At 40.1% G+C, this 25,571-nt stretch overlaps 1 protein-coding gene across 2 annotated transcripts in view; it reads right to left on the bottom strand.

Annotated features, from left to right (window-relative positions):
• The window catches only part of LOC111138542 (histone H2B type 1-A), a 364,628-nt gene that overhangs the window by 214,002 nt on the left and 125,055 nt on the right, over window positions 1-25,571 (bottom strand). The window lies entirely within an intron of this gene.

Genomic DNA, 25,571 nt, shown 5'->3' on the forward strand with positions numbered 1-25,571 from the left:
GTAGTCATACGGTATAGAGCTCAGCATGGAACAGAAATTTAAGGCTGTAATCCATGGGATTAACTTTTTTATTATTTGTATACAATGTGTGAAACATGGATGTTTATTTATGTGGCTCAATTCTATTAAAATTCACATGCTAAAATTAAACAGACCATTTTCAAATTATTTAGATCAGGATTATTTCCATCAGGCAAAACAGATACCTACTTCTCCTTAGCTAGGTTCCGGGGATCAATGACTGGGAAATGACCAGGCAGAGATTAAACGGATGAGGTTAACTAGACATCAAGGGAGAGAAAAGACAGAATTGAAAGGCTCAAGGGGAGGCAAGATGAACACTTCCAGAAGGTACAAGGAGATAGTTTGGACCATGTCATGAAAATTGAAGGGAGACAACAGAGGCGCTTTCAAATGAAATCATGATTTATAAGGAGAAGAATACTGAAGGTATAACAAGATGGAAGACACTGTACAATGACTCGCATACCAGAGAAGTTCCTTTTTCAAGACTGAAAAAGATCGTTTGACCTTCTTTCTAATTTCCCAGGACTCAAATAGTCATCGTTGTCTCCAACAGGAAATAAATGGGGTTCCTACCTCTTAAGACACATCCTCCAGGCTGTGAGAGCTGGTTCATACACAGAGCTGACGCCAGTTTCGCTGCAACTGTTCTAGAAGAGACATTCCCGCCATCTTTAAAAGCCCCACAGAACCACAGGGACGGAAATTTGGGCTAACCTAGCACATGAAGAGAATCTCCTGACACAAATCAACAGGTATTTTTGAGCAGGTGTTTCAAAGAAAACAGATAGCCAGGCTCTGAGGATGACGCTAAAATGAGAAAACTCTCTCTGTCTCTGGGTATTTTACAACATAGAGAAGAAGGGGAGTTTGCAGAAAACAAAAAGAAGAGAAAAAGAGAAGAGTCAGATAATGGATGGGCAAATTAAAAAAAATAAAAAAGAATAAAAATAAAATAATTTTAAAAAAGAATAAAAAATGGCAGACAACCCCACAGAAATATGGGCCAAGGTCTCGAACAGAAACTTCATGAAAGAGAAATTCTAAGTGGCCTAAAGATGAAAACGCTGGTCAACGTCACTAGACATTAGGGAAATGAAAATGGAAACCACCGTGGGATAGCACCACGCACTTCAACAGAATGGACAGAGAAAGTGAGAGAAGACGGAAATAAAGATTGGCAAGGGTGTGGAGTGACTGAAACTCTCACCCACTGCGTGTGAGTGCGAATTAGAACCTCTGGAAGCCTCTGGAAGCCTCTTGGCTCTGTCCCCTAAAGCCCGAGGTAGACATTGCAGTATAGACCTGTCCCTTAGAAACCTCCCTGCACATTCAGAACAAGATGCGCAACGACGTTCGGAGTAGCCCAGCAGGAAACAATCCGACTGTCTGCCAAGAGAAGAATGAGTAAATCCGTAACGGTCTCTTCACACAGCAAGGCGAGTAAGGAGAGTGCAACATGGATGGATCTCATAGACGCAGGAATGAGTGAAAGAAGACCAACAATATCTTCTTTCAAGCACTTAAGTAAAGATTTTCAAAACAGACAAAACTAGTTTATCCTCTTAAAAATCAAGTCAGGACTTCCCCCTTGGGTGGGGGTGGCTGCAGTGACGGGCTGGGGGTTGTAATGGAGGCTCTTCGGGTGCTGGTATCTCCTGTGACTTGGGTGCCAGGCACGTGGTACATTTATGTGGGTAAAAACTAAAACATTTACTTAAAGCGCATTCAATGTTTCATTCATCTCAAAGCCTCTCTTATGTCTTGGGCTTAGGTCTGACCGATGGAGCAGGCAGGAAGGAACCACTTTCACGTTCTTCCTGGCCGTCCCCTTCCTCCTCTTCCATGGGACCCTCCAGCACCAGAGCAGAAGGGAAGGGAGCTGGAGAATTGATGCTGTCAGCTTTTGGATCACAGTCTAAGTTGCCAAACAGCAACAGGAATGAGCTCAGGCTTCCCACGCAAGTCCCTGGAAGCATCCATTGCCTCGGAGGTAAAAACAATGGTTCTGCACATCCAGAGCAGCTGCTATGACTGATTCATGGCAGACAACATGTCTGGGTCAGGGACTCTGTAGTTACTGTTCCCCATCTGATGGTTTGAAGAAGGGTTACCATTTACGTTTCCCAGGGGCTCAGAATGGGTACAGTTGTGAGTTGATCGGAAGCATCTCTAGCCAAACCCCTTCCCTAAAGAGCTTTTTCTAACATTAAGTCATGCGAATTAAATCACTATTCACACTCAAATTCACACTCAAATAATTCACACTCAAATAGTTCATCGGCATCTATCTAACAATGATATGAAATGCTTTTTCTCTTTTGACGTAAATAGTATGAATTATATGAATACATTTCTTCATGTTGAGCAAAGTATACCTTGAGTATTCTTTTAATACCATCAGATTTGATTCACTAATAGTTTGTTTAGGACATGGCTGCCCTATTGGTATATGACATTGGCTCTGAATGTCTCGATATGAAGCTTATACTGATTTCAAGAAAAGAATGAGAAACTCTTTAGTGCCCAATAATCTGAAAAAAATAGGATGGAAATTGTATTCCTGCTTTTATTATCTGAGGGCCTGAAAGCATTGCCTGTAAAACTATGTAGGCTAAAAGCCATTGTGAGGAGACTCTTGGCATAACTCCCAATTTCCTTCATGGTTATGAGCCAGTGAAGGGGTTCTATGTATTTCTTCCATCAGTTTTGACAATTTATGTTATGTTGGAGGATCATTCACTTTATACATAATTGAAAACATATTTGCAAGATATTGCAATGCTTTATCAAATAATCCTTTTAATAATATTTCATTTTTTCTGTTTCTGAGGGGTGAGCTTCTTTCTTTGGGACTCTGACATGAGGTGTGGGTGCTTTCTTTCTGCTTCTTCATTAGACCACTTAGTTATATATTCATTTTAAAGATAGTTGTCTCTCTTTTTTAAAAAGACTTATTTATTTATTATTTAGAGGGGAGGGGGCAGAGGGAGAGGGAGAGAGAATCTCAAGCAGACTTCCCACTGAGTGTGGAGCCTAACAAGGGACTTGATCTCATGACCCTGAGCCAAAATCAAGGGTGGGGCGCTTAACCAACTGAGCCACCCAGGTGCCCCAGTTGTCCCTTTATTTTAGAATCTATTCGCTTTACCTTCCATCATCTTACTTCCTATTTCCTTGTTTTACATCTCATAAGTTTTGTTTTAAATATTTAGTTCATTTGTTTTCATCTACCTTTATTTAAGCATGGAGAGGACTTAAGCCTCCAAAGACTTTTCCTCTAAGTCTGCCTTTGTAGGAAGATTTACATTTTTCTGTGTTGAGCCCCTAGATTCATTGTTTTCTTAATGTTTTATTTCTTAAGGTAATAACTCATGGAGTAAAACAAGCATCTGTCGACTCCTGCCGTATATGCCTGAGGAAACTGGCCACTGAGACACCTGGACATCTCACCCAAGTTCAGTCTCCTTGGTTTCATTACTATTCTCTGAATTTGTGCTCTAAACTTGTGGCAGTTAATGTATTAGTGTTGCATTCCGTCCTTTCCATACCAGGATTACATTCTGTTAAGTATTGTAATCATCACTGTGATTTGGATGTAATTCAATTCCCCTAGGGTGAGGCAGGACAGGGCCCAAGGAGCAACATTTAAGGCGATAGTCTTTCTCAGGCTTGAGCAAGCACAGAATTGGCCCAGGACAGTGAGCATCCCTTCATTGTCATACCCTGGGCACTTCTCATTTTTTCCTTAGCCTAGTTCTGGCCACTGACTTTTTTTCTATGACCACCCTCCTCCCCCTTCTTCTTCTCAAAATAGTTCAATAGAGATTATTTTGGAAAAGTACTTGGATAATCCCCTGAGTCCCAGAATAGCAGAGAATTTCTTTCTTAATATGCCACACTATCATTATGGAGCTCAATACAGTAAAATATTAAGTTATCCAGGAAAAATTTCATTTCACAAAACTTTCTGATCCGTATTGACTTCTTGCGAGTCTCTTCTGGTAGCTAATGCAATAAGGAAGTCTGGTCAGACAACTAATTTTTGTAGGACAGGTGTATGTAGGCAGGTGTGATAGGGTTCACTCTTTTCCCTGAAATGCCATACTTTCACCAAGATGTCCAAGGTGTGAATCACTTTCAATGTGATGTTGCCTTGAACATCATGAGTAATTTGCTTTTGGGCTACTGGTCTTAGAATTTCCTTCAATTTTTTAAAAAATTAATGATTCTTCTCTATTTATTAAGAATCCCTCATCTTTTTATCTGTATCCTAAAACCTTGGTATCTATCTTCCAGTTTCTGCTGATGTCATCCTTGTATCTTTTACTTTGTCTTCTCCAAGCTGGAATCACACTGACACATTTCCCAAGCTCTTCATCAACTTACATAAGTTCCAAATTATTTCTTAAAATTGCCTGAAAATATGCTGACGTCCACACTATTCTTCTCCCCACTTTAAAAAAAAGAAAGGCATCCACACCTTATTGTGAGCCAATGCCTACAGTGTAAATACCTCCTGCTTGTGAGCAAAGGGATAATTCCAAGTATCGGGCTGGGGATTACCTGTTAATGATTAATACATTCACCTAGCTCTTGGGTTTCCTGCCTTTCCTTGCCTGTTGTGTGTATTTTATTATAGGTGAAGGTTGACCAGGGTTGGAATGTTCTGAATTCAGAGCAACAGGGCAGGTTAGGGAACCAATTCTTTGAAGTAAAGCTAGGATATTTTTCCAGGTTCAAGATGTATTTGATAAAATTCTCAGATAAATTGAAATGGTAGGAATTTTATAATAAGGTGGTTCAAACCATTGTTAAAACAAACCATGTCAGAAATGTTCAATTATAATCATTTCTCCTCTTATTTCATCTTATAAAATGTTTAATGTTTTATTTATAAAACTCATTTATGTTTTTGATGAAAAGTATTAGATGTCCAGTTAAAAATGTTTAAGAGGATAGCTAAAGTTTTAATTCTTTTATGTGGTACACAATCAAAAGAGATTAAAGACTGCTTCTTTCTATAAAAGGTCTTTTTTTTTTTAATATTTTTTATTTATTTGACAGACAGAGATCACAAGTAGGCAGAGAGGCAGGCAGAGAGAGAGGAAGGGAAGCAGGCTCCCTGCTGAGCAGAGAGCCCAATGCTGGGCTCGATCACAGGACCCCGAGACCATGACCTGAGCAGAAGGCAGAGGCTTAATCCACTGAGCCACCCAGGCGTCCCTAAATGGTCTATTTTTAAGCAGTATCCATTCTGATGCTTACTATTCCTGATTTTCTTTAAAAATTTCCATACCATTATTAACTAGAGTCTCTCTTTCATAGGACCCACCCCCTTTTGCCTCTCAGTACAATGTCATATTCTGATTTTTATAACTTGCTTCATAGGAGATGTATTTGTTTTGAGTCCTTTCACAAAGTTTTAGGAATTCACTCTTACTCCTTTGGGAAAATCCTGAGAAAAATATGTCCATTCTCTGAAGTCCATGGTATTGATTTCCATTTTTCGTATAGAGAACTAAAAAGAATGTTTGTGTTACTGAGGATTTGGGGGTTGTAGTAATAGAAACCAACTGGATTGTTTATGCCTCTGTGGATTTAGTCAAAGAAACTGAAATGGAGCTGCTCCAGGGATCAAAGTGAAGGCTAAAGAAAGGTAGCTACAGCAGCTTGCTCCATTGCTGAAATTGATGGTGTTGACTTCTATATTCTCCATTCTCCAGCCCCTCTCCTCAATACTTATGGTCTCAGGAGAGAACTTAATTGGTGGAATTTAGGTCATGTGATCGATCACTCTTTGGCTTTAATAGAGCCTAAAGATCTGATGGGCTATGTCTCAACTGAGCCGCTCCAGAGGGAGGTCAGAACACCATGATTCACCATCACAATATGTTCTTACACAATGGGGAAGAGATAATTCCCCAATATAAAGCTGCGATACTAGAAAGAAGGGGTAAGAAATCTCGGAATAGGTTCATATGAAATCTATTTTGTTTCCTTTTTAATTACTGTGGAAGAGAACCAGTTCTAGTAAGACAACTGTTCACCAAGATGAAGTGACGATGGTTTCTTCTTCAGAACTGTCCCTTGCTGCTCTGGATGCCACCACAATTCTTAGGACCTGAGATCTGCCCCAAGTGATGTCAGTTTACATAATAATTAATTCATGTGAATGAGTATGCTGAGGTTGCTGAGTGCATGGACATCCCCAACCAGAATGTAATGGCTTCCAGTTTGTGTTGAAATCACTTTCCAAGTGGTCATGTCTAGTTACTTTTCTGAAAGCAAGGGAGTAACCTCTCCCTGTTGATATGGGACTCTTCAGTTCCAGAAAGTGCCCCTTAGTTTTAAGGGTGAGTCATCCCCAATGGTCCAAGGATCCAACTTCACTTTTAGTTCCAGTTCCTGGGAACCCAGTGAAGAAATTGGGTGCCACAGACACAGATGTTTCAGTGAAGCAGAGAGGCTGAGCATCATTGAAATTGGTGCCCAGTATCCTTACTTACAACCCTGTTACCCTATTATCTCTCAGGAGCTTGAAAAAGCCAATTTGGCATCTGGAGCTATAAATTTTATTGGGGTTCTTAGAATTTTATTGGGGTTAAAATTTTATTGGGGTTCTTAGAGGAATGACTGCTTAGTCATTTCATTGTGTGGGACATGTAGATGCTGCCATTCCAAGGCTGGACATAAATGGGTCTTTGGCTTCACGCACAGATATAGGGAAGAACCAAAATGTGTCAAACAGGTTCAGATTAGTGACCTAGAAAACTATCTGTAAGTGACTATGAAATTGAGAAACTCTTTCTTTCTTGCAGATATCATCACTATTCATCTGTTTCTTCCAAGTCAATTATTATCAGTATTTTTGAGTTCAACAGTAATTTGAGTTCCTTCTCAAGATTAGCCTTCGTCTTCAGGTTGCTGCTCTCTGTGTCCTTTCAGAAAAAGATCAGTTGTCCTATAGCCTGGCGTCTGGATGGGCTTATCTTTTTTGTTCTTCACTCATGTGCGCTTTGAGCCATTTCTATGTGTCTCCGGGTGATGGGCTGGAGGCACAATGACAAGTGATGCCAATGTTGTCCTTGCCATGGAAGTCCACATCCTACTGGGGACTAATACTCTCATTCCAAAAATATATATCCCCCGCTTGCTGCCAGCCGACTCAGGCTAGGGTAGTGAGCGAACAGATACAGTCCCTGTCCAAAGAGAGAGAGCAAGGCAGTCGGTAAGTAAACCACATACTGGGCACGGGTAAAAAAAATCTTTGAGGAGAAAAATAAAGCAGGGAAGGAGGACTCACTGAAAGGGAGATATTTAGGTAAAGTCCTAAAGAGGGCAAGAGAAGAAGGGGAAAGGGTTTGGAGGAAGAGTACTTAGGCAGATGTTAAATGGTAAACTCCATCATTAATCCTGAATTAGTCAGGGTGAGCACTGGGAATGCAAGATAAAAGGACAGGAGAGTCTGGAGGGAACAACACGTGGCCATGAAAGACCTCATCAAGAAAGTGACATTGATGGGCATTAAGGAGGGCATGGATTGCATGGAGCACTGGGTATTACATGTAAACAATGAATCATGGAACATTACATCAAACACTAATGATGTACTGTATGCTGACTAACGTAACATTTAAAACAAAAAAAGTGTCATTGACTCGAGCCGAGCTCTGAAAGTTAACAAGCATTACTCCATAAAGAAAAATAGTATGTTCCAGTCAAAAGAACCAGCATGTATGAGAAAATGAATAATAAAAATAATATAATAATATAGCCAACATTTATGGCGTGCTTATTCTAAGCCAGTTAATTCTCACAACAACCCACCCAGTTCCAAGGGAACATTATTACCTTCATTAAACAATGAGGCCACAGAGATAGGATCATGGGGTAAGATGTAGAATGCAAGCAGTCTGCTTGGATCTTACTGATCAGGAAATCTTGGAAGATGCGAAATGGTGCCTTTCAGAAATTGAAGATAGCCATAATTTTGAGAGACACATAAGTAGACATCATTATGGAAGTTACTAGCTTTTCATGTAGGGGGCTGAGAGCCTTCTTAGTGCGTGCCTCCTGTTTTACGGGAACTTACAGAAGAGTCCAAAGTGCTAGGAGAAACTTTCATCTAAGGCTTTAGTTAAAATGGTCCCACTTACAAGACAAAAGGTTGTTATTTGGCATTTGACTTCAAATAAAGGCTAATCAGACTGATTAATTAAAAGTTTTCAAAACACAACGGGGTACCAAGTAACCAGAGTGGGCACACTTTCTAGGTGTGCCCCAGAAGAGTGTCTGGGAGGCAGCCTGAGACTAACCCCCACTTACCTAGCATATTGCTCCATTTCTTTCCTAAAATAAGTAAGTCCCCAGTGGATCAGTTTATCGAGAGCCCTAACTAAACCAGCAGCCACATTTGGAAGGAACCACTCTCAGAGGGCAGTTGCCTGACTATCCTGTGAAGTGAACAGGCTCTATGCTGAGATCCACCATGACCAACTCTCCAGAGTTCCTGGAGCATGGAAGGGACCTCAGCACCCTCGTAGGGTGACTGGGTTCTCTTGTCTGCTTTACTATTAAAAACTCTCAGGGCACCTGGGTGGCTCAGTGGGTTAAAGCCTCTGCCTTTGGCTCAGGTTGTGATCCCAGAGTCCCGGGATCCAGCCCTGCATCAGGCTCTCTGCTCAGCAGGGAGCCTGTTTCCCCCTCTCTCTCTCTGCCTGCCTCTCTGCCTACTTGTGATCTCTGTCAAATAAATAAATAAAATCTTAAAAAAAAAAAGAAAAAAAAAACCTCTCTTTTCTAGGTTTGGGCTTTTCTCCAGCAATATCTGATTTGTTTTCCATTATATAATTTGGCACTGAACATGTCCCTGCTGCTGGCTCAGCAATTCCAGGGTCATCGTCCCATTGCCCCGTGGAAGGGTTTCATAGCTTCTGCCGCTGTCCTCTTCATACTCTGATTTCAGCATTGCCATCTACACCCTGAGATACTGCAGCTCTCTTTCCCTCTCCGCATGTCTAATTGGCTTCCAACTAGCCTCTGTTCCCTAGACTTCTATCTTCCTTGCTTGCCATCATCTCATGTTTCCAGAAGCACCTGCAAACCTTAGTTCTTTGTAGGCATCAAACCCCAGGACTCTCCAGGAGTCAAATATTCTCCCTGAATCCCAAGCCAGCCAGTCTTTCATATTTATTTCCCATTGCATGTGCTTTCCCATGTGGAAAACTCTTAGCAAACACCCCCTCCCCTAGATGCCAGGCAAATCAGTCATCCTAGATAGTCTTGTCACATCTTATTTTAAAGCTCTGCACCTTCAGTTTTTCTGCCTGAAGGTAATCTCCTAGAGGGTGGTAGCCATGTTTTTCTTCTCGGTTCTTAACAAATAGCCTGACACCAAATGGATGTGGGATAACAATATTTTGAATAGTGACCAACTATGAATATTTCAAGAATCCCTGGCGCTCTTAGGGCGCCTGGGTGGCTCAGTGGGTTAAAGCCTCTGCCTTCGGCTCAGGTCATGATCCCAGGGTCCTGGGATCGAGCCCCGCATCGGGCTCTCTGCTTGGCAGGGAGCCTGCTTCCCTTTCTCTCTCTCTCTCTCTCTCTCTCTGCCTACTTGTGATCTCTGTCTGTCAAATAAATAAATAAAATCTTTAAAAAAAAAAAAAAAAGAATCCCTGGCACTCTCAAAGTTTTGTAATAAAAGAGAAAGGAAACATCTTAAAGTACTTGCCTTAAATTTCTTCTACCCTGTGATTTCCAACCCAAAAAAACCACAACAAACAAACAAACAAAAAATGAGTGGGGTAAAAAAAGCCAGCAAGGAAAATGCATATAGTTGACAATTTTTGGTGTGTTAGGATGATGAATATTGGGCAATTTTTTTCTATTTCCCAAATTTATTTCAAGTAGCAATAAAAAGAAAAAATATATGTATATTAATTTACTGAAAAAGAGATAGCATACAGTCCTCTCTGTTAAAAAGGAAAAAATACTTTGAATTGTCTTTGAAAGTTACAAGGAGTCATTACTCTGGCTTTTTCAAGAAGGAATTAAAGGACTGGAGAACACAACTAAGCAGAATTTGTTTGTTTTTATTTCGTTTGCTTGCTTTTTGTTATCTGTTCTTGTAGGTTTGAATTTCAAACCATGTGAAAGTGTTACATGTTCAAAATAATCGATCATATTTACAATGGAGCTTTTGTTTCAAAATATGTGATATTCAGTACTGAAGAATTCTGAATTTTAGAGCTGACAAGTCCTTAGAGGACAGTTAGTAATAATTATCTCATTTAAAATAATTTTTGTTGAAGTATAATTTATATCCAGAAAATTACATGTATCTGCAAGCCACGTAGAGGTGGCAATTACAGGATATTGATCATATACAATTGAGATGTACCCAAAAAGACAAGAATTGTATAATCTCACTTATATGTGGAATCTTAAAAAACCAAATTCATAGAAAGAGTAGAGTGGTGGTTGCCAGAGGCTGGAGGTATGGGAAAAAGACGACATCGGTGAAAGGGTTAAAAACTCTCTGTTATGAGATGAATAAGCTCTGGAGATCTAACACACAGCATGGTGACTCTAGTTATCAATACCTGGGACGCCTGGGTGGCTCAGTCAGGAAGCATCTGCCTTTGGCTCAGGTCATGATCCCAACGCCCTGGGATCAAATCTCTCATTGGGCTCCTTGCTCAGCCGGGAGCCTGCTTCTCCCTCTGCCTGCGGCTCCCCCTGCTTGTGCTCTTTCTCTCTGACAAATGAATAAATAAAATCTTTAAAAAACAAAACAATACTGTTATATATACTTGAAGTCTCTAAAAGAGTAGATCTTAAATGTTCTTACTACATGAACACACAAAATGATAATTATATGAGGTGATGAATGTTAACTAATCTTATTGTGGTAATATTTTCACAATATATATGTATATCAAATCATCATGCTGTTGTACTTAAACTTACACAATGTTGCATGTCAATTATATCTCAAAGCTGGAAAAAACTATGGGTAACGTGACAGGTCTTCTAACAACCGAGGAGAGTTCTAAAACTCTACCAATTTTAAGTTGCCTATGGATTTTCAGAAATAATAAAAACTGATACAATGTGTGACTAAGAATCAATTAAATATTTTTCCAAGGCAACCTCTTAAGTACACCCAGAATTTCATAAAAACTGCAGTATAGGAGAGAAACATGCTTGTTTAGATATATTCCAAGAAGACAAATAAACAAAAGACCAATTTGGAAACGTGTGATTTGGGGTATCTCTATTGCAGTCGTGTCAAAATAAAGTTCTTGAAGCTGAATTTCTCAGAGAACAGGTGTGAGCCATTGATGAGAAAAATATATTATTTTTATTTCCCATCCTTTGACCACAAAATAAATTGAGGTAGGTGGTAGAATAAAGAGACAGAATGTAGCAATGGGCATATAGACACATGAATTGGGTAAGAAACAAAATGAAAGCAAAGTTTAAAGTTTAAAAATAGAGTGAGAAACCAGTATATACGTGCATTACACCAATGTATGCAATGCAAGCAAAAAGGTTACATGATTGAGCAATCATTGATAACATAACCTTTTTGAAAGACTAAATAAAAATGGCACCATTTCCTGTGAAGAATACGTTATAAGTGCCTGAAATGTGGGAAAGTATTAACATAAGTGAAGCATAAAAACTATGTGCAAAAGATTTTTTAAAACTTTCCTGACAATATCACACAGTAAGAAATACAGTGTTTTATTTCCATCAAAAGAGACTCATAAACACAAATGTAACTGAAATAAAAATATTTATTTTTTAAGGATTTATTTATTTTTGAGAGAGGGGTATGGAGGGAGAGGAAGACAATCTTTTTTTTTAATTAATTATTTATTTGACAGAGAGAGAGAGAGAGAGAGATCACAAGCAGGCAGAGAGGCAGGCAGAGAGACAGGAAGGGAAGCAGGCTCCCTGCTGAGCAGAGAGCCTGACTCGGGGCTCCATTCCAGGACCCTGAGATCATGACCTGAGCCGAAGGCAGAGGCTTTAACCCACTGAGCCAGCCAGGCGCCCCAGGAAGACAATCTTAAGCAGACTCCATGCTGAGCCCCACGCGGAGCTCTATCTCACCACCCTGAGATCATGACCTGAGCCGAAATCAAAAGTCAGATGCTTAACGAACTGCCCCACCCAGGTGCCCAGAAACAAAAATATTTATTGAACAACACCTTTATTACATAAGATATACTCTGAGATTTTCAGTTCTATTGAATAAAGCCTTGGTGTATCCTATTATATTTCATTTTCCCAGAAGGTTCTTCATAGCCATGCAAATTGATTTCACTGGTGTGTCAAGATTCCTTCCTCACTCTACTCTGGATCTATGGTAACAGCTAGCCAGGACACTCCAGATGCAGGTGACCACAGATGTATATCAGGCAGGCTCAGCTCACGGGAGAGCTCTACCTAATGCCCCAGCCCTGGTATTAGGTCCAAGAGTTGGGGATGCTGGGCCAGTAAGAGTCTTTCATGAGACTCTGTGATCTGGAGCCTGGACTGAACACTTTTTCTTGTCTTATGGTGAAGATTCAAGGGTAAGGGTCCAGACTGCCAGGCAAAAGGTTTTTCCTGCTTGGAGACTAAGAGAAGGAAAGTGATGTGTAAAAAAACAACAGAAATGAGAGTCTGGGATTGTGGGGGAAGAAGGGGGGGGGGAGCGAGAGTAAAGAGGGAAAGGAAAGTGAGGGAGAGGGCGGGAGAGAGGCAGAGAAATGGGAGAGAAAATGGGAGCCAATGAGGTACAAAGCTTGACTTCCAGGCATGTGGTCTGTGGAGCTGTGTTCATTCATTTGTTGTCCTTTCTGTCCTGTCTGTTCTTCCACCCTAGTTGCTTTCTGTCCTGAAGCTGGTCCAACATGGCTTTCTGCACCGTGTGTCCACATACACCTGATAAAGGAGCCCCGGCCTTTCACTTGACACCATGAAAACCACTCCCAATACAAGAGCCAGTGAAATGACCTTGGCCTGCCATCCTGACCCTCCTCCTCCTTATGATGAGATTAACTTTGTTCTTAATCTCACTCTGTCATGGGAAGATACACGGAGAACAAGGGAGAGGTAGAGAGGAAGCTTAAAATCCAGTCAGAGGATGGATTTTTGCTCTTTGTCGAAATAACATAAAAAAAGACAAGTTTACGGTTAAAGACCAAAAAGGCTAGTCTTGTTTTTTTGGTTTTGTTTTGGTTTGGTTTTTTTAGAGCTAGTCTTATTAAAGAGCTTGGAGACACATCAGAGCATTCCTAATTTCATTTTTATGGGCACAGCTCTCCACTATTTGCCTCTGTGGCTATGAATCCAGCTGAGGGCATGAAATGGGAGATTTGCTTGCTACTCAAGGTTTCCTTATTTTCCTACTGTTTTTCTGAAGTTAATCATGACTACTACTTCCAAGGCCCTCCTTATTTCCCTACATTCTTACCAATAGTGTGTCATCAGACTTTTAGATTTCTAAAATCTGAATGGTGAATATAGTCTTGCTGTTTTCTCTTACTATACATTAATTTAAACATCCTTCTTTCTGTGAGTCATCAAAAATTGCAGCCTTTGTCTAAAAAGATCTTTATCTCATCCCCTTATAGTTTAGCTGTATATAGAATTCTAGATTGAGAAGAGTTTTGCCTCTTTCCAAAAAAAAGTGTTTTTGCCTTTTTCAAAAGCAATTTCATGATATTATCCCATTGGTTTGGCTCCTCTTGTTGCTGATGGTCAAAACCATGAATGTATTTCATGATACTAATTAAAGAAGAAAAGAATCACGTGTCATTTGGTAGTTGCTAAGTGGGTAGTTGCTAATATTTTATATTTAATTTTAATTAAAGCCTGTTAGTAACATATGTCAAATTCAGTCTGTGCGTCTGTGTATTATATTTGAGAAACTCAAATCCACTATTACTACTATTTTTAATCACTATATCCAACTATTAGACAATGCATTTTAAAAATTTATTTATTATTATCATGTTCAATAAGCTAGCATATAGTACATCATTAGTTTTTTTTTTAAGATTTTTAAAAAATTTTATTTGACAGAGAGAGATACAGCAAGAGAGGGAACACAAGCAGGGGGAGTGGGAGAGGGAGAAGCAGGCTTCCCACTGAGCAGGAAGCCTGATGTGGGGCTCGATCCCAGGACCCTGGGATCATGACCTGAGCCAAAGGCAGCTGCTTTACGCTTGAGCCATCCAGGCGCCCCACATCATTAGTTTTTGATGTAATGTTCAATGATTCATTAGTTGCGTATAATACCCAGTGTTCATCACCACCCATGCCCTCCTTAATGCCTATCACCCGGTTACCCCGTCCTCCCACTCCCCTCCCTTCTGTAACCCTGAGTATGTTTCCCAGAGTCCAGAGTCTCTCATGGTTTGTCTTCCTCTCTGATTTCTTCCCATTCAGTTTCCCTCCCCTCACCTATGGTCCTCCACGCTATTCCTTATGTTCCACATATTAGTGAAACCATATGATACTTGTCTTTCTCTGCTTGACGTATTTCACTCAGCATAATCCCCTCCAGTTCCATCCACGTTGATGCAAATAGTGGGTATTCATCTTTTCTGATGGCTGAGTAATGTTCCATTGTATACATGGACAACATCTTCTTTATCCATTCATCTATTGAAGGGCATCTCAGCTCCTTCCACAGTTTGACTATCACGGACATTGCTGCTATGAACACTGGGGTGCATGTGCCCCTTCTTTTCACTATGTCTGTATCTTTGAAATAAATACAAGTACTGCAATTTCTGGGTCGTAGAGTAGCTCTATTTTTAACATCTTGAGGAACCTCCATACTCTATTTTCCAGAGTAACTGCACCAGCCTGCATTCCCACCAACAATGTAGGAGGGCTCCCCTTTTTCCACATCCTCACCAGCACTTGTTTCCTGTTATGTTAAATTTTGCCATTCTAATTGTCGTAAGGTGGTATCTCATTGTGGTTTTGATTTGCATTTCCCTGATGGTTAGTGATGTGGAACATTTTTTCAAGTGCCTGTTAGCCATTTGTATGTCCTCTTGACAACGTATTTTTGAAAAGAAACTTAACCACTGAAAATAATAAGGCAAAATAATCCCATAGTTGGTCTAGAAGAGTGATTCTACCGTTGGCACCCTGGTGACTTAGCACATCCCCTCATGGGCCACAAAGGTGGGGCTTAGCTGGGGCTCAGCTACATTCTGATTCATCTTAGCAGATTGCCCTGTAGTCCTCCCTGGAACATGCCAAGAGGCATTCATGAGGAACTGTCTCAGGCCATTTCTCATCAGCCACTCCCCTGCCAACACTGTCTACATCGAAGTTACCTGTACTGTGGGAGGCTTCTGTGAGGCGTAGGACTTTCTATCTCTATGTTTTGGGTACAGATGCAGGCTATAAACTTGCTCAGTCACAACTTAGTTGGTTCTTCAATGACAGACCAACCCACCACACTTGTGTCATTTGCCATCTGGTCCTTCCAGGTCCCTGTCTGTGGGACCTAGCCTGTGAAACTAGGAAAACAGGTCGATGACCCCATGTTGATCTCATCTCTGGCAACTGTATCAGCAATGAACTGTTCAAATCCATTGGGGCTTATTGTCTTCCTCCAGACCAAATACATGAAAATGTGGGGAGCGTGCCTGGCAGGGTCACTGGGCTGCTGCTTAGAGACCACCTGACTGCTTGACAGCTTGCTACCTGGAAAACCCTCGAGGAAAACCCAACAGACTGAAATGATAGAATTCAGCAGAGCAGTCAAATACAACATGACAAATATCAATAGCATCCCTACACAGAAAAATGGTGAGAAAATAGGATGGAAAAATCCCTTATTATATTTGCACCTAGATAAGTTAATTTTACACCAGGTAAGATAACAGACATTTTAAAGTAGAAATGATAGATAGAAATGATAGGCTGGCTCAGTCCATAGAGCATCTGACTCTTGATCTCAGGGGTTATGAGTCTGAGCCCCATACTGGGTATCAAGATTATGTTAAAAACAAATTAATAAGTAAAAGTTTTTTTTTTTAAATAGAAAGGATAAAAGTTTTACTAAGTATGTCAACTTTACAAGATCCTGGACAGTCCACAAAGAGGTAACATCAAAGATATTTGTATTAGAAATACAAACACAGGGGCACCTGGGTGGCTCAGTCAGTTAAGCATTTGCTTTCGGCTCAGGTCATGGTCCCTGGGTCCTGGACTGAGTCCCACATCAGGCTCCCTGCCCACGGGGAGCCTGCTTCTTCCTCTCCTCAGAGTTCAATGCTCTTGCTCAGCAATCTCTCTCTCAAATAAATAAATAAAAGCTTAAAAAAGAAGAAATACAAATTGATAACTATGAACGGAAAATGCTGATGGCTCTAAAAAGAAATTTTGTCTTAAGTCTTCAAGTCCTCTTAACAGCAGCTCATTTGTACAGAGCTGAGGTACTTGGTAATGGCCTTGATGTCCTCAGATATAGCTTGCTTAGTCAATTCCACAGGCAGGAGCAGGCACACAGACAATTGGTCCAACACCCATTGTAATGAGCCAGGTGGGATGTATCCCCTATTGTGTGCTTGAAGATATATCTGACAAAATAGTTCTCAACACACATGGCATTGGATGAAATGCCCATGTTGGGGTACACCTGTTTCAAGATTTTATTAAACTAGATGGACAATTATTTCACTTTAGAGCATCTCTCCTGCAAATCTTCTGAGTTTTGGTGAAAGTTTTCTTGGAGTCCTTTTTAGAGATAACAAAAAGTCTCTCTTAGAGTCATTTATAGAGATACTAATATCCTTAAATAAAGACCCAGGCATCATGAATCCAGCCTCCCACTACTCAGTAAAGAGAATGATGACATTTGATACCAAGTGGTATCAAATATAGTTGTTATAGTTGCTGTATTCAAATGAGGTATCGGTGCCACCCAATCTCTGGATGAAAAGCAAAGAATTACTACATGTAAATGAGTTGCTTGAAATTAACTATGATTGGATAGTAATAATGCTTGGCATGATCCACTCAGGAAGCAAAAGGCAACCTGGAAGTTCCACACTAGTAGGTCACTGAGTGTGGCCTCTATCAAGAGTGCTCTGAAGAGCGTTTGAGAGAGACTGACCTCCTTAATGGAAGTCTGTGAGGAATGTTGCTGTTCTCGTGGCTTCATCTGGATCATAGCTCCATCCACCCACCCGCAATCAACTGTTGGCAGAAACTGGGCTACCCTTAGATTGAGCAAGAACTCTTTGATCTGGGAGAGGAGAATGATCTTGGAAAACAAGAGACCTGGGCCAAGACCCCAATGTCTCCAGTACTGACTGAAAACCCCAGTAAACTGGAAAATTTTGAAATATGTATAGTTTTTTGTTATATTATTGGGCTATTAGGAAACAGCTTAAAATGAGATACCATAAAAGATTGAGAATATTATGATGGTATTTAAACACTGAAGAAAAGGTGTAAACATTGCACAAAATGATATTTACAGCCTCTAATCAAAAAGTAAAGGATAGAGGGCATGTGGGTGGCTCAGTGGGTTAAGCCTCTGCCTTCAGCTCAGGTCATAATCTCGGGGTCTTGGGATCGAGTGCTACATCAGGCTCCCTGCTCAGTGGGGATCCTGCTTCTCCCCCCAACTCTGCTGCTTCCCCTGCCTGTGTGCACTCTCTCTCTCCCTCTCTCTCTGTGCCAAATAAATAAGTAAAATCTTTTTTTGAAAAAAGTAAAGGATAGAGACCATCATTTCATAAGTGGAGCACATGCTCCACTTATGGAGCACATACACTTAATACTTACTATACAACCTTGGAAAATAAAAAACTGCACTGCAAACAACCTATTTCCTCATAAGGAAAGCTATTAAAGCTGAAAAAAGAAATTGTGTTCATTTACTAGTTGACTGGGCAAATGAAAACCAATGAATTATTAGTGAAAAAGACATTAAATAGAACTTTAACTTTTTTTTTAATGTTTTATTTATTTATTTGACAGAGAGAGAGAGAGATCACAAGTAGTCAGAGAGGCAGACAGAGAGAAAGGGGGGAAGCAGGCTCCCTGCTGAGCAGAGAGCCCCATGCGGGGCTCGATCCCAGGACCCTGAGATCATGACCTGAGCCGAAGGCAGAGGCTTAACCCACTGAGCCACCCAGGCGCCCCGAACTTTAACTTTTAAAAAACTAGGATGGTTCTAAAAAGTATCTTTGGTTTATGATATTCAATTTCTGATCAAAGGAACTCATTTGCAGCTGGTGTACTTATTGATGCTACCGGGGCCCTCAGATATTGCCTGCTTGGCCAGCTCTCCAGGCTGTAGGAAGCATATGGCCTTTGGAATGGCCTGGAGGTAATGGCAGTCACCTGTGGTAATATGCCAGGTGGGAAGTGCACCAGTGATCCACTCAAAGACCCATGGCAAAAGGAATCGATGATGCACATGGCCTTGGACAAGATGCTACTATAGCTGCTTCATCATCCTGATCTGGGGTGAAAAGTGCAAATCTGGAGTCCAGGGGAGAAATGGATATATCTTGCCATTAATCCTTAGAGTAACAAAAATCAATTACAGGCACACCTTGGAGATACTGCAGTTTCAGTTCCAGACCACCATAAAAAAATTAATATCGCAATCAAGGGGGTCAAGTAATTTTTGTTTTCCCAGCACATAAAATTTGTGTTTACACTATACTGTAGTCTATGAGGTATATAGTAGCATTATGTTAAAAATACAATGTACATACCTTAATTTAAAAAAAAAAATAGTCGGGGCACCTGGGTGGCTCAGAGGGTTAGGCCTCTGCCTTTGGCTCAGGTCATGGTCTCAGGGTCCTGGGATTGAGCCCCGCATCGGGCTCTCTGCTCGGCAGGGAGCCTGCTTCCTCCTCTCTCTCTGCCTGCTGCTCTGCCTGCTTGTGATCTCTCTCTCTCTCTCTGTCAAATAAATAAATAAAATCTTTTAAAAAAAATACTCTATTGGTAAATAATGCTAGCCATCATCTGAGCTTTCAATGAGCAGTAATCACTGATCACAGATCACCATGACAAATACATATAATGAAAGACTTTGAAATACTGCAAAAATATCAAAATGTGACAAAGACACCAAGGGAACAAATGCTGCTAGAAAAATGGCAGCAATAGACTCGCTCCATGTAAGGTCTCCACAAACCTTACAGCTGTAAAAGACACAATATCTGTGAAATGCAGGATGTATGTGGTTAAGCAATTATTTTTGTTTTGTTTCATTTATTTATTTATTTATTTATTTGAAAGTGAGCACAGACAGGGAGGGGCAGAGGAAGAGAGGAAATCTTAAACAGGCTCCATGCCTAGTGCAAAGCCTGATGTAGGGCTCTATCTCACAACCCTGAGATCATGACCCGAGCTGAAATCATGAGTCCGACGCTTAACTGACAGAGCCACACAGGTGCCCTTAGATTAAGCAATAATTTTTTAGTTTGGCCTTTTTTGTTGTTGTTCTAAAACTTTATTTTATTATTTTTATACGAACAAATTGAATTTTAATGAATTCACAAATGTTTTGAATTACATTTGACATATAACATTATATTGGTTTAAGGTATAAAACATATTGGTTCAATATTTTATACATTGTGAAGTAATTGTCACAATAACTCTAGTTACCACCTATCCTCATAGAAAGTTACAAAAAAAGTATTTTTTTCTTGTGAGAACTTTCAAGATCTACTCCAGGCTGCCCTTTTTTGAAATGCTATACAAAAGCATTAATCTGGGAGACTAAATAAAGCAGAGGCATTATAATAAAAATTAAGACTTGTAAAATGTGTATACTAGAAAGAAAATTTCAACCCTTTTGACCTACAATAAGTAATACACATTTTTACAGTGATGAAATACTAATATACAGGTTCATTCTACAGATATATGTACGTGTTTCAAAATCAAAATTTCACAAAAAAATCTTTACGCAGTAAGCTTAAGCACGATGCCCTCTCATTTCAATCTATTTTATCCTACTTTGTTATTAAAAACAAAACAAAACAAAACAGCCATACATGCTGTTCATGAGGCACTAAATTGATTTTACCCGAGAGGAGTGACATTGAAGAATCTTGGGATAATGGCAACAGCCAATCAGACCACTTGATGCTTTGGGTCAAATGGTAGCACCATCTCCCGTCCGGAGAAAATCCCACTCTTTCTTGGGATTTCAGACCTGGAGCTTGACCACAGTTGCTTTTTCATTCTTTTATGGATATGAAGAATGAGACTCCAGAACGGCCTGCATACATGTCTGTTGCCTCTTGGAGAAAACTTAGAAAAGGAAGGGAAACGTAAGAAAACAGCAAAAATGAGTGTGTCCTATTTTGTTGTGTTGTGGTTGGCTGGGAGAGATTTAGATACAGTCTGTGTGTCCGGAACTGGGCTTGTTCCTGCAACAACCTCCTTACTGTCTGTGGCATATCTCAATCTTCACCTTGTCTTCTTCTTTTCTTCCAAAACCATTTCAGGCATTGGTGGTTCAGTGGTAGAATTCTCGCCTGCCAAAACCATTTCAGTTGGATTCCTGTCACTTAGAAGCACAAGTGTCTGACAACAAGAGGCCACAACTAACTGAATACAATCAAAATTTAGCCTTGCAGTGCAATGGCCAGTAAATGAGTTTGGCCCCTAATCCTCTTTTGTAGCAACAATAGAAGTCTATGATCTCACTCATCCTGATTCAGCACTGAGGAAAGAAGTGAGAATCTGAGCGGGAGAGGGAAAGATCAAAAGGGATTGACCCACATGGAAAGCTTTAATATAGATTTTGGAAACTGAAAGAAGCCAAGTCAAGCCTGAGGCAAACTCCTTATCTCCATAAAGATTAGCAGAGTGCAAAGGAACAAAAGAAAAAAGAAGATAGAGGGAAGCTACCCTTTGCATTTTTCTCTAAGATAATGAAATCTAGCTTTACTTTAAATGACTGACAAGGTCACTGAGGACTAATAAAAATGTTTCAGATAAGATTTGAAATGCCACTGTTTCACACACCAGGCCCAGGGGCACATCCAATATCTACCCTCCTCTCCCAAGACAAGCTATAGGAATCCGGAAGCCCTTTAACCCACATGTAAGTAGTAATTCACACTTCGGCTGTAGAAATATATTCTTCCATTTGGTAACTCAACACCATCAACAAAAATCATTAAGCAAGTACAATTCAACAACCTTAAAGATAGAGCAGCAAAGTTAATAGAAAAACTAGTGTCCTCCTCAAAAAAATGAGTATTAGTATAAATATTTAAATTAGATAAATAAATAACAGAAATATTTGATGAATAGCATTCTTTTTTTTTAATTTTTTTTAAAAAGATTTTATTTATTTATTTGACAGACAAAGATTACAAGTAGGCAGAGAGGCAGGCAGAGAAAGAGGAGGAAGCAGGCTCCCCGCTGGCAGAGAGCCCAATGCGGGGCTCGATCCCAGGACCCTGGGATCATGACCTGAGCCGAAGGCAGAGGCTTTAACCCACTGAGCCACCCAGGCGCCCCTAGCATTCTTTTTTTTATTAAATTTTTTAAAATTCTAGTACAGTTAACATACAGTTATATTAGTTTCACTGTATGATATTCAACAATGTTCAACAATTCCATACATTACTCAGTGCTCGTCATGAGAAATGTACTCTTTAATCCCCATCACTTATTTCACCCATCCCCCCAGAATGTTATAAATATTCTTACAACAAGAATCAGAAACATGAAAAACAAAGTTTTCTTAGAAATGACAAATATTCCCAGACTCCCTGGGTGATTAGATTCCCAATTCTATATCTTACCAGCAAGTTATTTAACCTCTCTGTAAAATGGGCATAGTAATAGTACCTTCCAGAGAGGTTTGCTGTGAGTGAGCAGCAAAAATGTTATTGTATGTAAAGTGTTCAGAAGTGTGCCCAGTACATATTTAGTGTTAAATAAGTGACCCCATCCAAAGGAATCACTAAAAAGGCAGGTAGAGCGGCAGGCAGAGGGAGAAGCAGGCTCCCTGCCGAGCAAGGAGCCTGATATGGGACTCGATTCCAGGATGCTAGGATCATGACCTGAGTTGAAGGCAGCTGCTTAACCGACTGAGCCACCCAGGAGTCCCCAGCTAGCAAGTTCTATGGAAAATCATGCTGGAATACTGATTGGAATTGTGTTAAATCTATGGGTTCTCTAGGGAGACCTGAGAGTTTTACATTTCTGAATGTTGCTGTCCATGAAAATGTTATGTCTCTATACTTAGCATTTAGTTCTAGTTTAATACCTTGCAGTAAAGTTTTGCAATTTTCTACATAAAGATGTGCCGTATTTTTGTTAGATTTATTCCTAGGTCTTATTTCCTTTTGTTGCTACTATGTACTTTTATTGTTGTTCTGAATTACAGCACTTTTTATAAGATCGTTTTTTGTTTCAGGCTGGTACCTAAAAATGCAATCTAACTTTAAAAGTCACTTTTATATCTGTCAAACTTGCTGAAGGCTTATGACTTATAATAACTTATGAATAAAATTTTAGTTTTCCCATGTAGACAATCATATCACCTATCAATAATTATAGGTTTACTTCTTTTCCAATCATTTCACGTTTCTTTCTTGTGTTATTGTATTGGTTGCAACTTCTAACACGCTGGTGAAGAGAGGGGTGAACAGCACCCCTTTTATGTACCTAATTTTTACAGGGGGTTCACCTTTGAGTGGAATGTTTGTCCTTAGGTTTTATAGATACTCTTTAGCTTGAAATTAATTTGAATTTAGTTTTAGTCTCAGTTTCCCAGGAATGCTTTTCCTTTTTATTTTGTTGAATTGCACATAGTAATCTTGTCAAGCTATTTCCTTGACATAGATTATTACCTCTAACTTTTTAATGTAATTATATTTTATTTTTTTGGGTAAATTAGATTTTTAATAACTTTCAGTTATGAATATCATTACATGACAGTTCAGAGGTATTAATAATAATGATGACAGCAATTGACTTTTCATTTATCGGTTTTTCTATTGTAGGCAAAGTATGCTTCTTGGTTTTGTTTAGTTTTATGATTTATTCCTGCTTCTTTCGATGATCTCTAAATAAGTGAGCATCAACAAGTAAAATATGTTTGTTCCAAGTCCCTGGATAAAAACTCAGTGTGATATATTTTTATTACTCATGCTGGTCAGAAAATGTGCACTATCTTACTTACTTGATAGCTATGATACATTACAAACAGCCACTTTCCTTTGTTTACTATCCTATCTGGAAGCAGACAACATGTCATTCCATTAGCATTCCTAATTTTCTTCCATATCTACTCTTAAAAATTGTATTTGTCACCATTGTATTGTTTTTCCTATGGATGCTATCCTAAATAGGATACGATTTTGCACTTTTAGCCCTGAACTCCTGGTACTGGGGTTGCTAAAATAGGAGCCAATGAAGCCAGAAAGCAGACTGGCAGAAAGCCACGTCTAAGGAAAAGGCAAGGAGTATCTCATCTGTAGCAACCCAGCATGTAACTGGCTGCGTTGTGTAGCCGACAGAGACACACCTTGCTGCTTTGCCCATAGAAGCCAAACTCAGAGATGAGGTCCCATTGTGAGCTTCATGACCCCATTCACTATAGGGACAGTGAGGCTAGACAGGAGTTTGACTGGCAGAAAAAAGGATTTGCCAGAATCATGATTGAAAATGTAAGGTTCTAAGCAGACGTAACAATACAGCATTCATGGTTTCAAGTATGCTTGAGGGGCGCTTGGGTGGTTCAGTCAGTGAAGCGGCTGCCTTCGGCTCAGGTCATGATCTCAGGGTCCTGGAATAGAGTCCCGCATTGGGCTCCCCACTCAGTGGGGAGTCTGCTTCTTTCCCTCCCTCTGCCCCCACCCCTTGCTCATGTGTGCTCTCTCTCTCTCTCTCAAATAACTAAATAAAACCTTTTTTTTTTTTTAATTATGTTTGCAAAAGCAGCCAAGCTCCAGAGAATAACCATGACTATTTAGGAAAGTCTTTTGTTTCAGGATTTAAACTCATCTGATGTGTTTGCTTGACAGCTGCTTTCGTATTTCCTGAGTAACTGAGTGTGCACGGGAGGTGTATGTCCTCTGCTGAGGCCCCTCCCAGCCTCCTAGACTGGAAACAACAGGCTTCCTATGCTCACGATAGGATGGTGCACTGAAATCCTCTGACATAGTACCCAGAATCACAGCCCACATCATGTGGCATTGTCATCCCACTGATTATTAACAACAGCTGTTTACAGTCTTAGGAAAACAACTCAGGATAATTTGAACCCTATCAAAGGAGAAACTTGCCCTTCATCTTCTCTAATAATTCACATGACAAAAACAAAGTAATTTAAAAACAACACTTTTCAAAAGGAGAACATACATTTTTAAAAGGTGGCTATTACCATCAAAATCAAGGAAATATTTCAACTGATATTCAAGTTTAAAAAAATTAATTATGGGGCGCCTGGGTGGCTCAGTGGGTTAAGCCTCTGCCTTTGGCTTAGGTCATGATCTCAGGGTCCTGGGATCGAGCCCCACATCGGGCTCTCTGCTAAGCAGGGAGCCTGCTTCCCCACCACACCCTGCCCCCCACCTGTCTCTCTGCCTACTTGTGATCCCTGTCTGTCAAATAAATAAATAAAATCTTTAAAAAAAATGCATCCATAAACTAAATGTCAAAAAAAATTAATTATAGATGTTAGCCAAGTTGGATTTTTCCCACACAACAGCAACATGATTCTGTTTCTATCAAGTCTAATTCATATAATGGAAGAACAAACAACCCAAGGGCATTTTAAAATGAAGTTAAAAATTAAATAACAAAACCAAAACCACATTTTCTGACTTGGGTACAGTTTCGGGGTTAGCGATATTTCATATGATATTTGAATTTGGGCGTTGTTACTCATTATCTCAGGGTCCAGAGTCCCTCCAACATGACTCAGGGAAAAATCTTTTACACAGGAAAGTGAAGTTGACATCCCTTCCCCTTGCGTAATGAACCGAGACTGTCGGTGCTTTAAGTCCTGAAGTGCACATGGACAAATCCGTTTTTCTTTTCTCTTACAAAGACTAAAAAAACTTAACCTGAAAAAAAAGTGTGATAATGACCTATAAGGAATGCTTGGAAAACAGTATCTCTGAATCCCTAAGACCTGGGCTCCTCCTTCTGAATTCTTGGGCTCAGGGATGGACTGCCAGGCTCCCACTCCTCTACCAGGGAGCTGTGAGGTGGTTTAGTCCCCCACAACACAGTTCAAAATAGGTATAAAGAGTCAAACTGGAAATCACAAAGAGGCCTCCTCTGGGGCCATAAACTAAGAAGGAACTTAAAGTCAAGGTGACAAGCAGGCCTTGAAGCAAGGAGGGCTCCCAGGAGTCAGAACCAGGTTTAATTTTCCAAGACTGGAGATAGACCCGAATGTTCTCCACGGAGAAAGGTGTGCAGGCGCTAAGCACAGAAGAGGGGGGTGGAGGTGGGGGGCTGGGAAGGAACCATCTACATAAAGCTGGCGATCTAAAGCGTCGCCTCATCTC

This window comes from Enhydra lutris, unplaced genomic scaffold, assembly GCF_002288905.1.
Source record: "Enhydra lutris kenyoni isolate GAN:26980312 unplaced genomic scaffold, ASM228890v2 scaffoldscaffold93, whole genome shotgun sequence".
NCBI lineage: Eukaryota > Metazoa > Chordata > Mammalia > Carnivora > Mustelidae > Enhydra > Enhydra lutris.